At 49.9% G+C, this 16022-nt stretch overlaps 1 pseudogene; it reads left to right on the top strand.

Annotated features, from left to right (window-relative positions):
- Positions 1–3645: 3645 nt before the first annotated feature.
- On the top strand, positions 3646–7011 carry LOC119098148 (mucolipin-3-like; annotated as a pseudogene).
- The last annotated feature ends 9011 nt before the right edge of the window (positions 7012–16022 follow it).

Below are 16022 nucleotides of genomic sequence, written 5' to 3'. Positions count from 1 at the left end.
CTGCTGAGAAGAAGCTATGATGCTGCAATCAGATATTTCTATGTTTCTACCAGAGCTGGTGAAAATGTCTGCTCCAAAAAATTGCTCCATGCTTTTGAAGCAAGTGATGTGCTTGCAGGTTGGAAGACAAGGGACTGATACTCATTTGGGCTATTTCTTTACAGTCATCACCCACAGGCAATTTTTAGTTTTCTGAAAGTGATGTGTCTCAGTTCCCACCATGCATCCCAGTTGACACACTACCATGCCTCATGGTGGTGCAATGTGCAACAAATAAGGAATTACATAGCAGTGATCCCTTAGGAAAATGCAAGATCTTAAACATGACTCCTCACAAACTCTATGTTCAAGTGATGTGATGGCTTGATGACCTCTTCCTTCAATCACAAGGTGGTAGCACCTCCCCGGCCATGTCTAACACCTACAATAAACTTGTGCATCCAGCATCAGTTATTTCCAGGACAAAGGCATCAAGAATCACATGGAGACGGTTCACTGACCATGCTGCAGCACTGTGCTGCAGCATTGCCAGCATGCAATGTGCTGCTGCATTGCGGGAGGGCCGTCCACACTCCTGTCTGATAGAAGGGAGGGGGCAGTGATCAACCTGGGTGGAGGCAAAATTATATATTGAACTGGACAGTACAAGTGGGGCAGTGCATTCAGGGTCCCACATAAACTAAGCTTGGCAGGTATTCTGAACCCAAAGCCACTCATGCAAACCATTCATAAAAATATACAGGAGGAAAAATGGATGTGTTGGTACATATGCTCATAACATCAGGCTAGACTGCGAAAGGCATGCATTACAAGGCATGCGTTACACTAGCACATTACACATCACGTTTGATGTGGCAGACATCCAGCAGGAATTTCAATGCATGCACGCCATAAATCCCAGAACACAAAACCCAACAGCCCACCCCCAGTGAACAAAATTTTCAGGCACGACAAGGCCCGCTGAAACTGCCCCCGACGAAACCGCTTACTGCTCCACCCGGATTGCCTCAACCATCTCCCAAGTCCCAGCTACCGCTGACAAACTAGGCCAGATGCTCAATCCAGCATCCACAATAGATAACAGATCATGCATAAACACTTACCGGTTCCCCTTCAGCCATAATTATCGTAGTGTCCTTAATACAAATTTACGCACGGAACCCCTCAAAAAGACTTAGAAACACTTTTAAACAGCGATTACCGTCCGCAGCACGTGGGGGCCAACGATGCACCACCCTAAAGACTAACACATCGGTAACGGGAGCTCGCGGTGACTCGCATCGTGTCAGTCAAAGTGGCGCATTGATAAATCCACTTCTGATGTAATGTAAAACACAAGTTGCATGAATTGAAATCAATATTTTATGCACGTAAGCATCAGAATGATGAAAAAATTATAAATATAAATTAGGCAATCAGACGTATGATATTTTTAATCAACTCTAGGATGATTTACTGGTAAAATTAGTGTTATTATGCGACCGCTAGGACGCTAGTAACGTTTGTGAAACTTACAGCACACATGCAAGTAAGAGACACAACGGCTTGTGTCGCCTGAGAGTGTGGGCTATGCAGTGATGAGGGGGGTGGTTGTATCGAACATTGAATTCTGCGTTAAGACCAGTTTTTATAGCAGAATGAACGCCGTTCGGTTTTGGCGGTTAAACCAATTTTCATGTGATCAGTTGAACATTGCCAGACTGGGGTGATAGTCAAGGATAGACACCTGAAGGAGAATACGGAAGCAGGTGCTTGGTAACTTTCCATATGTAGGCATGTGACATTGCTTTGCAATTTGATTCATGACATAGGATTTTTACTCTTGCAGCGGTGATGGCCAGGCCAAAAAGGGGGAAAGCAGGTAGTGCATGCATTTTGTTTTCTTTTGGTCTCTTGTAGGCATTGCTGCAGTGTTGGGGTGACTATAATGCACAGGGCTTTTGTAACCTGGTCTGACATCCATAAGGAGCATAGGGGCTTGCCCAGGATGAGGGTGGGAGGACTCAGAGGTGTTTTGGTTCATTTCTTTCCATCCATTAATTAAAGCATGGGGCTAGATTTTCTTAATTGTGGATGAATATGGGCCCTCCAAGCAACCACATATGCTTGCTTTGGTCAGGGGCACAGGAACTATGCTTTCATTGGTAGGAGGACTCTAAAATACCCTTTTTCTCCCTCTAAGGAAATATAGCAGGCTCTCTGCAAGCTCACATGGGGCCTGTAAGTCAGTAATGGGCTATCTACATGTCAGGGTGGCTTACACAGATCAGAATAGGCCCCCTACATAATGAAATAGGCCCTCCACATTCAATAATCAGCTCTTTATGGGGAAGAATAGGCCCTAACAGCTTTTTAGGTCAGAATGTGGCTCCCATGGGTTAATAAAGGCCCTTGTTGGGGCAGAATAGGCTGCATACAGGCTAGAAAGTGCCTACATAGGCCTGAGTCAGCCTGTATATAGACCAGAACAGGCCTTCCATGGTCCATAATATGCTCTTTATGTGTCAGAGTTGCCATCTACAGACCAGAATGGGGTTTTTGTGGACCTGGATGGACTTCCACAGACCAGAATGGGCCCTTTGCTGACCAGAGTGGGCTCTCCACAGTTAATAATAGGCTCTACTGGTTAGAATGAACAGTTGGTGTCAGTCAGTACAAGCCAGAACTGGCCCTTGGCAGTCAATGATGGACTATCTTCAGGTCATAATAGGCCTTTTACAGGCTATGATGGATCCTTAAAGGCCAGAATGGACTCCGCAGGCCTCAATGGGCACTCCACAGTCAATAATGGATTACCTTCAGATCTAAATTGGCCTCTATGGACCAGAATGACCTTCAACATTCATTGCCAGCCTTCTACAGGTCAGAATATAATTTCTTAATGCTCAAAATAGGCCAGAGTGAGCCCTCAACAGGTCAAAATGGAATTTGCCAGCTTATACCACCCCTGAACAGTTCAAAATTGGTCCTTAATGCACTGGAATAGGCCCTCCACAGGCCCTCCAAGAAAGGGGCCCCAAGCTTTCAAGCTGGGGAAGGGTGAATTGCCCCCATTGTCTCATGGTTCCTGCTACCTTGATTTTGGTGCATATGAGCCATGCGCTTGCCACATGTGGTGGGGTTTGCATGCTTTATATTTTTCAGAATACAACTTGTCATTGGTGGAGGAGATTGTAATTTTACAAGATAAGTTGGGAGGAGGCCTGAATAGTGAAAAATGACCCAATATGCCCCCCAAAATGCCAATATGCTCATTTCTCCCTAGATTTTGCCAATTGTCTTCCCAAAGTGGGTGGGGGGGGGGGGGGCCTGAAGCCCATTTTAAGGGGGATAAAGCCCCCCTCCAACTCAACAGGAAACTATGCCCCTGCTATGGTGTTCATGAAATAATACTCTAGAAGTCACAGCATTTTTCAGCATTTTGTTTGAGGCATGGTCACTTCTGTAAGTTTCTGTACCAGACCAAAATAAAATAAGCCCAGCACAGCCCTTAAGGTATAACTATAGCTAGAAAAAAGCATGATGTGTCTTGCTGGATTCTGTCACACAATTCATACCACCCAACATTCATGTAGAGCACATAAGCACTAATGCACTGTATCAACAGCTCCTGGTGCTATGTTTCAGGCAGCACCTGAATACCCATCATGATGAACAGTCCTGTGGCAGTGAGCTCGCGGCTGTCACCGGCCCCGTCGCCGACATTCCGCCGTCGCTCCCACCACGGCGACAGCGGCCCCACGGCGGGCGGCAGCGACGGAGACCCGCCCGCCTGCGATCACCGACGCTGGGAGCACATCGCGTCGGACGACCCGGCCGAGCGAGCCGCCGGCGAGCGCGTGCGCCGCAAGCTGCAGTTCTTCTTCATGGACCCGATCGACAAGTGGCGCGCCCGCAAGCGGCTGCCATACAAGCTGACGCTGCAGATCGTCAAGGTGATCCTGGTGACGCTGGAGGTGTGCGTGTTCGCCACGCGCCGCTTCTCGCACGTCAGCTTCCTGGAGAACGCGCAGTTCTCGCTGGACCACCTGTTTGTGCTCGGGTGGGATGTGATGCGCGAGGTGAACGCCTACCCGCCGGGCGGCGGCCCGCTGGCCGTCTACTCGCGCCACCGCTTCTTCGAGACGCTCGACTTCGCTGTCAACGCCTACTATGACATCGACAGCATCGCCGTCAGCGGCGTCGGCTACCCCAACGCCACGGCGCCGCCCATGCAGCTGTGCCTGCAGGAGTACCGCCATGCCAGCGTCTTCACGGCCAACATGTCGTACACCTTCGACGCGCACCTGCAGTCGCGCTGCACGGACCTGATGCCGGCGCCCCGCGAGCTGGCGCACCACAACTTCTCGTCGCGCGTCGCGCTGCGCCGGCGCGGCTTCAACGTCTCGTTCATCGGGCTGACGCGCACCACATGGCCTTCTCGCTGAACGCGGTGCGCCTCAAGCTGGCCATGCCGGTGAACCCGCCCGAGTGTTACCGACTGCGCGCCGCGCTAACGATGGACAACGGCGACCAAGACGGCCGCATGCTCGTCGCGCTGGACGTGCGGGCGCAGCTGCAGCACTGCGACGGCGATGTGGAGTACGCCGACGGCGGCGCCGCCGTGCAGGCGCTCTTCACGGCCGTCAACGTGGCCGTCGTCATCATTGCTTCTTCTCGCTTGTTATGTGCACGCGCGCAATCTATCGCGCGCAGCTGCTGCGGTACGAGACGCAGATTACGCTGAGGAAGCACTTCGACTACGAGCTCAGCTCCGAGGAGCACTTCCGCTTCCTGAATCTATGGTACGTGCTCATCATCATCAACGACGTGCTCATCATCTTCGCATCGCTGATCATGATCCAGCTGGAAACGGAAGCGGTGGGCGAGACGGCGAGTGCGGCCACGTGGAACGTCTGTGCCGTCGTGCTCGGCGTCGGAAACCTGTTGGTCTGGATCGGTGTCCTCCGCTACTTTGGCTTCTTCAGCTCGTATAACGTGCTCATCCTGACGGTGAAGAGCTCGATGCCGAGCGTGCTGCGCTTCTCTGTGTGCGCGACCATCTGCTATGCCGGCTTCGCGTTCTGCGGTTGGCTGGTGCTGGGGCCGTACCACCTCAAGTTCCGCACATTAAGCAAGACGTCCGAGGCACTCTTCTCACTGATGAACGGCGATGACATGTTCGCCACATTCGCACAGGTCTCGCCCAAGTCCAGCTTGGTCTACTGGTTCTCCAAGCTGTACGTCTACGTCTTCATCTTCTTCTTCATCTACGTGGTGATCAGCCTGATGATCTCCATCATCATGGACTCGTACGAGACCATCAAGAAGTACTACCGCGAGGGCTTCCCGCTGTCGCCGCTGGACGAGTTTGTTCGCGTGCGCCGCTCGGACCCGGCCACCGGCGTTTACCGCGAGGACGAGGGCGAGCCGCTGCTCCGTCGACTGGTGCGCTGCTGCTGCCGCCGCTCGACCGATGACGGCGAGGCCCTGATCAACCCTGTCGCCTAGTCCCGGCCCGGCCGTGGGACGGAGAACAGCCCGTGCAGACGCGGACCCACATTACCTGGACGCGGGTCCCTCCCACGGGGTTCGAGCCGGACCACGTGGCTTTCAATTGTGCGCAGCTCCCGCGTCGTCTTCCCATCCGCTGCCGACTGACGCTTGGCGCTGGACGAGGCGGCGGCGTCGGCGCAATGACATCTGAGTATTACTTCCTCCCACCTGGGCTGATGTGCTGTGTCTGCCCGGACGCGGATGACTGCGCCTGGCGACAGTTTGTACCTCTCTTAGTAATTCCGGGCTCCTATTGGGGCAGGGTCATCTCCTGACTGGGCTGCTCTGAGTTAGTCGCTCTCCCGTGTGGTATTTGCGGTGGTAGGTCGTATCGATCTGACGATCAGGTGATCAGCCCGCCGTTCAACCCACTAACCAAAGATCTTGTATTTACCGCAGCCGGCCTGTGCTGAAGTCTAGACACCTTGCCTCGGGCCACTCGCGCAAGGCAAGGGGCCTCGGTCGGTGGCTAAGCTTCGGGACACATATTGGCCTTTATAGAAAAGTAGATTGCCAATCCATGCGATGGGAAGTTCGTTGGTGTTGAACTGCGTTTTATACGAGATCTTTCCACTGGTCGCACGCGGATGACATGATTGGATGGGTATCGGGTGTTATGTTTATATATGGAATATGACATTAACTGAATATTGTAGGCGCAATGCAGGTGGGTAGTTGTTAGCTTGCGCGATTCACCACACGTGTCACGTAGCTTCGCGTCTGTTTTAACCCTGAATTATACTCAGAATCATAAATTATAATTGTCGGTGGCGGAGTCCATCGACACGCGTCTCCTTTCGTCTCCTGTGTTACGCTCCGGACCAATTACGCGACTTGTTTTCAACTTTCATTCTTCCAAAGCCGTGACGGGACTTGATTACGTGTCGCACGCCCTGTGCCGCCGTTGGTTCGTTCCGTCAAGAACGTTCCAGGGGTCTGTCCGCCGTTGCCATGCCCGTGGTGCCTTGTAGCGGACCTGGCGCATGCTGATAATGCCCAGGGGTCCCTGATGCCAATATCAACCCACCACGTCATTTCTTTTGCCGCCTTGTGTCTTTCGTCCTCCTGTGACGTCATATTCACATCGCAGGCGCCTTACGTGGGCCCGGCGTGACCTCGGTCTCCCGTTTTGTGGGGACAAAATCTGACCTGCTGTGCAGCCACCCCCGGCAGTCTGACAATGCGTACAATCATATGGCTTGTCAAGCGCCTGTGTGTAGAGCTGTAGACCATCGTAGGCCGTGATTGGCGGGCAGAGCCCAGCCTCACCATGGTATCCAAGGTTTGTGATTGCTGTTTAACCGTGCTGATGTGTATTTTAACGGTCGATGTGCCATCTGTCGGTGCTGCCTGGTGGCGGGGGTTTGCGCCACTGAGACGCCTCACACGGCTATGCTTTATATATTCCTGAGCTGGAGCTCGAGCGCAATCGCTCTGCTTTTTATACGTCTCAGGAAATACACATGTTTTAGTCGACCCTCGCGTTTTTTTCCGTACATGGGCCTCGCGTGGACCGCCAGGACCCCTCCCCCCTCCGCCCCAGGCGGACAACAGCTGGTTCTTCGCCTGAAGCAGGCGTCAAAACGTACCAAACACCAACACCGAGCAAAACCATACAAGCCGCCCACTGGAATGCAGCGGGCGCCCGGTTTGTGTGCTCGCCGGCCGTCTCCGAGGGAGCCCCCTGACTACAAGTACCGATTGAATTCCGTATTTTTGGAAGTCCAGACATTTTCAAGGCGCAGTTTGGAAATTGGGCGGGCAAGGGAAAAATCGTTGGAATTGAATGGATAGCCGATATAATTCTGTCGTGTTGCAAAGTGATACGCATCTAAACTTATTCAATGCAGGTGCACCTTACTTGCCTACATCATTTTCTTCCTTTTTGTTCAATCCGAGTGACGGAATGGAGCGACGCGAGTAGTGATTGGGGTTCATGGTTTTGAGCAGTAGCACGCATGTGTTAAAGAAATGACGATTTTTGAAGTATTTTTTTTAACTTATTTTGACAGACAACTGATCTTTGGACTTTGGACAAGAACTTCCAGAAAGCGGCACCTTTATTCCTGACAAGCTGCCATGGCGGCGACACGTGAACGGGTGCCGCGTGCGCTATTCAGGAAGCACCGCCGCCCACTTCCCGCCGTTCCGGAGGGTCTGTGCGGCGCATTAGCCGCCGTTCGGGACGATCAGTGGCGGGTAATCGGATTGAGCGCCGTCCGGCCGGGCCAGACGGACACCGGCGGGCGTGTGGTGGCGGGCGACCACGCCGCGCCCCCGCCGCGTGGCCGTGGCGGCGGCCGACCGTCGGCCGCCGAGGCTGGGGCGGTCCGAGCGAGCGCGGAGGCCGCCGCGGGCCTCAGGGTGGTCGTGTGAGTGCTCCCTTTCTGTGCTCGTTTGTGATTAGTGTTGCCAATTTCGACCATCAGCTTCAGCCACTGCAGTCAGTGGTAACGTATTAATAAATGACTCGCTTCGTGTCAAGGAAACAGACGCTATTGACAGCACAAACGCAGAAAACTGCGCGTTGGAAAAAAGACGCTACCGTTAACTATAGACGGCTTAGGTTATAATTTGGTTGGGTCAGGATGACTCGGGACACGTTGACGCATGGGCTTCGGATCATCACTCAGTTTTAAATGCTGAGTATAAGATCTCTCACTTGTCTGAGTGGTTATTCCCATGCATGAAGACAGCGGGAACTCGACATCCACATGCATCAGAAATCGAAGACCCCTTCGATTTTGTCGAAACTTCGCTAATGGTGTTCTGGAGCCCCAGTCACGCATTGCGCGGGGCACCCAGTGGTTTGAGAGGAAAGACGAGATCAGGCGCTCAATGTCGTTGGCGGGGACACATGTTATGCATACCACTTCAGTTGAAACGTCTTGTGCTTTTCAGAAATGTCTAACGGAATATCGCGGGGTAAGCGTTTTGAACAATATTGCCCATGATGACATGCGGTAATAACTCTGATCTAATGCATTAATTAATTTTTTTCTTCAAAAGGAAGGCGACGACCGTCCCACCCACTACTCGATGCTGCTCATAGTTTGTCTCGTGTTTTGCGTGTGACCTACTGCCCTCAATAAGAGCAGCAGTCGCAGGCTCCTCCGTCTGCAATCAGGCGGTGGTGGGCACATACATTCTGCGTATGGTGACGACACACAGACCGCGAGGCAGACGTTACAGGTGGAAAGCCAAACATCACGGCAGAGGTCGCGGCAAACGCTGCAATACGCCGAGGTTAAACGGAATGATCCATATTTGAAGATATCAAAGACACGATGCAGCAAAGAACGAGAACAAGATACGATGCATCGAAGATATCAAAGATACAAAAGCATCAAATACGATGAAATAAGCTCACGTATAGCTAGTGGTATACTTCAAAGTGGAAAAAATTGCTCTAGACAACACAGAGTCTCCGTCAAGTAAATATGCTCCTAGATAATTCATGGCCTGATTACGTCAACGTACCTTCCACAACTTTGGTTGAGAGCCAATTGATGACCGTTATATCTGGCAATGGTGTTCACGAACGCCAGGTATGAACGTATTGATAATTACATTTGTCTTGGCCTAGGTTGCCACATGGCTAATGGATTAGCGGGATTTAAATGACGTTATTATAGCGTGATGATACCTGGATGACCTTGAAATAACCTCTGAAATAGTCTGCACATCTTCGCGGCCATGCACCTCAGAGACTAGAGCAGCTGGTATGAAGAAGGGCATGACTGCGAACTGCTCTGAATGAGCTTCAGGAAGGCTTTTTTCAGTTCAGAACCCCATATATATGTGGAATATTTCCTTTAACGTGACGCTGGTAGCGTACGGCTACGCACGGTGCAGCGAATATAATGCACACCGATGACGGGATTTTTGAACGAATATTACATGGGCCAGGGGCTTGCTTGTAGTTTGTTAACAATGCCCATATAGTCAGTGACATCAACGGATTTCTACATTTCTTTAAAAATGCGCAATCACGCAAAATTGAGTTTTACTATGCATGAACTGAACAAAGTGGCCATCTAATGATCGGTAACTAAGTGCATGAAATAGAGAACTAGCTACACGGTCTCCGTGACATCAGGTAAATGCAATTTTTAAACCTCAGTCCCACAAGTAACTGCCAAGACCGCCAGCATTTAAGGACCAAATGCATGGGTATGCATCATTCCTTCAATCATGCGTCACTGACATATCTAGAAACCGCTGCTGGTTGCCTTGACACCAGATTTACGCTTTAGGTACGCGTACAAATAACGAACTGCATTCGATCGAATATTAGTTTTGCCGAATACATTTGGCTGAGTGCTATTTTGATGGTGCTTTTTGCTGTAATGTCAAAAAAGTCGATATGGTTAAAGTTAAACGGTCATTTGGCGAAATGCCTATTTACCGATCTATCAAACAGACAAAATGTTCAGAAGTCAAAATGTATATTAACCGAATGTCGGTTTAACGAAATGTTTTTGGGTTGAACGATTATTTTTGGAAAGCGCTTTGATCAAACGCTTACTCGTCTTAATGGTCCTCACTCCAACACTTCTTTTCCAAATATTTTTTTCAGTCGAATACTAGTTAACTGAAATGTTCTTCAATCAAATTGTTGGAGAGGCCAAGGTTGTTCAAATTTTGGAAAGCAGCAGACTATTTTCGTTTCATTCTGTATGCCATGTGTAATACCTGGTCAGGTCACATTAAGAAATCCTGTATCTGCCACCCAGGTGTGGCTCTAAATATTTTCCCACCACAGGCAGGTGAAAAACAAAAACCGCTGACACTCCTAAAAGAGAAATAAAAAAATCGGAAATCTGAAGGGAGCACCTAAGCCTTTGAGATTTTGCTCAAGCTGTTGACATTTTTAATCTTAATCGAGATTAATGACCTAACACGACCTCTTTAACTTTTTAAATGTTCCCATGTCAGCGCGTTATTGCTGAACACGATAAAAGTGAAACCCGTAAGCATCCTTACCTGATTGGCTCCAAAATGCCTCTTTGACCAAAACAATAAATTTGTTTTCTAGCGTGCCTAGGTGATGGCTTCACTTGATATGTTACTGGTTAATTCCGGACCCGCCCGTGAAACTAAGCGCCATTATTTGTGGTTGACTGGCAGTTGCTCGTCGGTAAAGTTCGTATGCCTAATGTTGTCCAGGATTATGTTCGCAAGGTATAACATTCGTAACGTGCCAAATTGAAATGTAAAAAGCTTTCATTGGAGACAGTTCACATGCATAAATGGTCGTCAGGAAAAGTTCGTAACGAAGTTGTTGGTATGCGTAAAAATTCGCACAGAAGGAGGTCATACGCAATTTTTGCACGCAAATGATAGTGTGCAATTATTTTTCATGAATAAAGTACATATGACAAAATTGCGTTGCCAGAGGAATGCATAACGCATAATTTTACCTGTTATGCATAAAACAGGACGCAAAATACGCTATCGAAATTTCGTCAGGACTAAAGCTCGTTAAGTTCAAACGTCGATCTCCATTCTTGGTGTCGGTCCTCGGGTGAGTTGTCATTGCATGGCCACCACATCCCGTCGACCGGGGACCACACTCCGTTCCCGTCCCAGTCCAATCGTACACACCACCAGACCGTCCGTGTCACCATCATCCCCTACATTGGCGGATGTAGGGGACATGGCGGCAGAGAGCGACAATTGCATAGGTCAGGTCAAATAATATGACTAGCTTAGCTCTTCATAACATGAAATTAAACGCCTTCCAGGGTCCAGCAAATGAGCCCGCTTGAACATGAGCAGTGCAAAATTAGCCTAGGATGGAAGGGACCGGAGGTTAAAAATCAAAACAAGATGGCCCCCGCGGTGTCGACGCCTCCCACCTGAAGCCTTCTGAGCGAGCCACTGACGCCAGCTGACTGCCGCGGCTGAAGCCAACACACTTGCGGAATACGGCGGGCAGACGTGTGGCTGGCGCGTAGCATGCGATTGCTTATAAAACGCAACCCAGACCTCAGAGGGAGAGGCGGATCCGCTCTTTGCTGCACCCACTGTGATTAGGACTTTCTTTGCACCCGACGCAACATTGCCCAAGGCTGCAACTGTTCAACTGTGCGCCGGATTGAGCTAACAATTGCACACCCAAACTGTACGCCATGGATTGCCCCGCGGCAACCAGCTTTCGGCAAAATCTGCGAACCGCTGGTACATGATTTGGCACGCAGGTGTTCGATCGGTCCCGAAGCACTCCCCACTGGCGCATCGCGCATAGAAACATATTAATTTGTGATCAGTGCTAACGGATTCTTGCGCACGTACATTTGTGAAACGAGCTTCATCGTCCGCAACAGTTATGTAACTTCATTTGCATGCGAACAATTGTGTATATACTTAAATGATACGAACTTCTCGTGTGCAAACGTTTGTCCCGACGACCTTTTAATACGACGACGACGAACAATAATATTTCATATATACGTAATTTAAACCATACGAACCTTTGCTTACGTACTTCGCCTGCGAACTTTTGCGTACGTAGCTCTGCCACACGAACTTGGTACCTTACGTGCATTTGATCAGGAACAATTGCGTCCGCACTTTATACGTACGGATACATAATTATTTCTTGCGAGTCTTTACTTGCAGCGAGGTATTGTAACTATTACATTGACCCTGACGCTTGGGAGAAAAAAAAAACATGTCGAAATGTTTGGATCGATGAGTTAACTCGCGACCAATCACATGCACGCAGCACTTCACAGAAACGAGTGCTCACAACGCCTATCATCTCGCAGAACAAATTGCTGTGCTTAGCCTTGACACAAGCGCGAAGATACAGTGAACGGAGTTTGGGCGTGGGCTAATCGAGGTATGGTGAACAGAGCTTGGGTGTAGGCTGATCGAGGAGCCACTTGCAAGGAGAATCAGCGACTGGAAAGACTTAAGGGTCCAGTTTCCATTAGATAATGTTTCTCAGGAAGACTATATCGCATTGCACTTTTCGTGCAGCTAGGGAATGTAATTTTGAGACGAAGCAGAAGGCTGACATATGAAAGGTAAGGTGTTGTCGAGAAGTGCGTTAGTAGGTTACCAAGGAAGATGGCTGTGCTGCGCTCGATCAGCTCGCATTGCGTGGACATTGGTCGTCCCCGCCCGCACCACGGGGCAATATTCAACAACAGACTGCACGCTTGCAAAACACAGTTGCTCCGCTATTTGGAATCAAGTGCATTATTGTTCTACATACATGTATTTAGCTATCGAACGTAAATTGTCGCTAACTGCGTGCTTAACCCCCCAAATGTTTCAAGGCTAAATCATGGTATTTGCAGGTCGGTTTGTTAGAAGTTTATCTGTCCAACGTCACATTGACCGTGCAGTCATTTGAAATTCGCATTAAGCACATCTTAAAAAGAATATACATTACCGAGGACTTCGTTAATAATTGCACGCATTCCAAGCGCCAACGATTACAGGCCACGTCGCCAAAATCGCCCTTACCTGATGTTTCGTCGACACATAACCGTTTTCAAATTTGCATTCGATGCATTGCAGACAAAGTTATCGGTAACCACCTACAGCATATTGAATCCTTTTAATGCCTGGAGATTAGGTGGCAACTTTAAAATGTGAGACAGCTAAAGTTAAAGACACCTTACCTCTCACGGCAACCATATAGCCGATCTTAGATCTGCAGATGATGCATCATTGATGCATTGGTATGAGACTGCGCATTTCAACCATTGCCCAAAGGTTCAACAATGGTCTTCAGAGGAGTGGTCGTCAAGAGCTGATACGCATGGCATCAGAGCCAGCATGAACAATTTTTAGGTTTGAACTAGAAGCATCGTTGACGGACGTATGCGAGGTTGCACATTTACTACATCCATACGGGAGAATAGAACATGAGTACGTTTAAACTATGTGTATATCCGCTGACAACCCGTATTCTTAGGTCAATGCAACACATACCATCAAAATAAGTCAGCAACACCACCCACCCCGCAAGCGCGCGTTTTAACACGCGATCTTCCGCAGGGTGACCAGCGGCACGTCCCCGGTCAGCTGACCGGCCAGCCGGTGATGATGGGGAAGGTCACGAGAAGACGTCCACCCCTGGCGCGCCTGCGGGCTATTTCGGCCGGGGGTGCCGTGGGCTGTTGAGTCTCATTACGGGGCACTTGGCCGTTTGAATGGGGACGCCGCTGGAGACCGCGGCAGATAAATACCCAGGTGAGCGCACACAGGCGACAGAGCGACCCCGGCACCGCCTGCAGGAGCTCAGCGTAGTGCAGTGACCGCCCAGAGGACCCACATCATGGTAGGTTCCATCACGGCGCTGGGCTTCGCCTGATGCTGTGACGGCATCTGGAAAGTTGCTGGGTTTGGAGACGTTACACAGGAGCCGCTGCCGAAAGATGGGTTGCGCACCAACACGGTGCACAATCTTGGCAGCAGCAATGAACTTGGGTGCCAGGAATGGCTCCCAAAACCCGGGCTGTGTCCCTCAAGCTCCTGTGGAATCCATGGCCAGGTTTAACATGTCCGGGAATCCGAGATGCCGGACCTATATTGATGTGTTGCCGAACGATTTGTTTTGCTCTTCAATCCTGTCAGAGTGTTGTCGGAAAGCATACGTGAACCACGATTCATTTTAATTTTTTTTCGGAATATCGAATGATATCCAGAACTTGCGTTTATGCTGTGTCCAAGGGTCGCCTTGGATTCACTTTTGTAACGTTAGTGATTTTTTTGAGCATTTCCCAGACTGCTGGCTCGGCGTAGAACCAGGATATCTTAGTTACTATTTGTCACCAATGCGAGATAGGTTCTTTCCATGATAATCTTCCGCACAAATTTCCTTGTATTTAAAACTTTTTCTTTACCTGATCTATCAGGTTCTATGTCTTAAATGGGAAAGAAGCTTTCCGTCAGCGAAGGAGTGTTTCGGGATCCTCCAGGGCCCTGATCTATTACAAATTTTGTCAAGAAGCCTCTGGAATTCAGAATACTTTCGTTTTTTGGGGTAAAATATTGCCCGATGTTACAAATATTGTTTTCCAGTCATCTCTTAGTAGCCCAAGTCCGCTGCTGAAATACTTGTACATGCAGGACGGGCACTTTTATTTTCCATAGTAATTTTGCAGGGTGTATGAACCAGTAAAGCATTTTTCAAGAATCTTTTAGGATCCGGGATCCCTTTGGGCCTCGGTACATATCTGCTTGGTAACGTTTTTGTGCGATACCAACGCGACTAATCGTGCATTGTTCATTTGGCCACAGAGGAGTTCATACAAAAAGAGCGATATAGTCGAATTCTGCTAGTCCCAGAACGTCGCCACACCGCTGGGTTTCGTCACTTCTTGATGTGCCGCGTCCGTCACTGATTCTGTTGGACAAGTCTGTCTGTCTGTCTGTCTGTCTGTCTGTCTGTCTGTCTGTCTGTCTGTCTGTCTGTCTGTCAGTCTGTCTGTCAGTCTGTCTATTTCTCTCTCTCTCTCCCTCCTCTCTCTCTCTCTCTCTCTCTCTCTCTCTCTCTCTCTCTCTCTCTCTCTCTCTCTCTCTCTCTCTCTCTCTCTCCCGCTCCCTCTCCCTGTTCACATTGATGGGGATCAAAGTGATGCAATCCAAAATACGACGGTATTTGCTGGAGGTCGCACGGTTGACTCGTATGAAACTGGCTGAAACTGAGCAAATCATAGTGCACTCGTGTAGCAAGACATCACAGACTATCTTAAGCAGTCTTGACAGCATGAAGTCTCTAGTGTTGGTGACGAGCTTGCATATTCCTGGATTTCATACCAGCATCTAATCACAATCAGTTCACCAAAGTGACGCCAGTGTCGACACACCGATCAGCATGAGCCAAAGGGTGAATATCGTAGCACATAGAAGCACTTCATGACCGAATTCAGATTCTGGTACCCGACCAGACCATGCATCCAGTCATATGTCTGTATATTACGCATACCATATCTGACGGCGTCGTATTCCCTGCCGACATGTTCACAGTCCAGAAGCTTTACATGGCCGCGTTAGACTTTCCTTGTGCTCGTTTTCTTGCCCAGACGCTCACATATCGTGCGCTTCCGCGGTTCGGCTGTCTTTCCGTTAAAACACCGAATTTTTATTTTTCCCGCGGCTTATTAGTATAGTGCTTCGGGCGTTGTTTGCGTTGTAACTTGTCGCGGTTCTCTAACTAATCTCCCACTTTCTTTCCCCGCTCCCCGCACCTGCACGCGCACACACCGCTCGCGCGGCAGCCGACGCCGACGCGTCCGGGCCTGTGCCGGCAGAACTGCAGCCCACTCAGCCGGAGCCTGCTGCTGGTCACGCTGCTGCTGTCGGCCAGCACTGGCCGCCTGCTGCTGGCCCGCGCCGGCGAGAGCTCGGACGGCTGCGGCCAGAACCCGCTGGTCACCCTCATCAGCGCCGCCCAGCAGTTCCGTCAGTATCCGGCGCCCGTCTTGCTGCCCCCCTCTCAGCTGAGCTGCGCGTGGATGCCCCCT

This window comes from Pollicipes pollicipes, unplaced genomic scaffold, assembly GCF_011947565.3.
Source record: "Pollicipes pollicipes isolate AB1234 unplaced genomic scaffold, Ppol_2.1 Scaffold_4740;HRSCAF=5597_pilon_pilon_pilon, whole genome shotgun sequence".
Classification (NCBI taxonomy): domain Eukaryota; kingdom Metazoa; phylum Arthropoda; class Thecostraca; order Pollicipedomorpha; family Pollicipedidae; genus Pollicipes; species Pollicipes pollicipes.
This window is presented reverse-complemented; position numbering and strand designations above follow the sequence as displayed.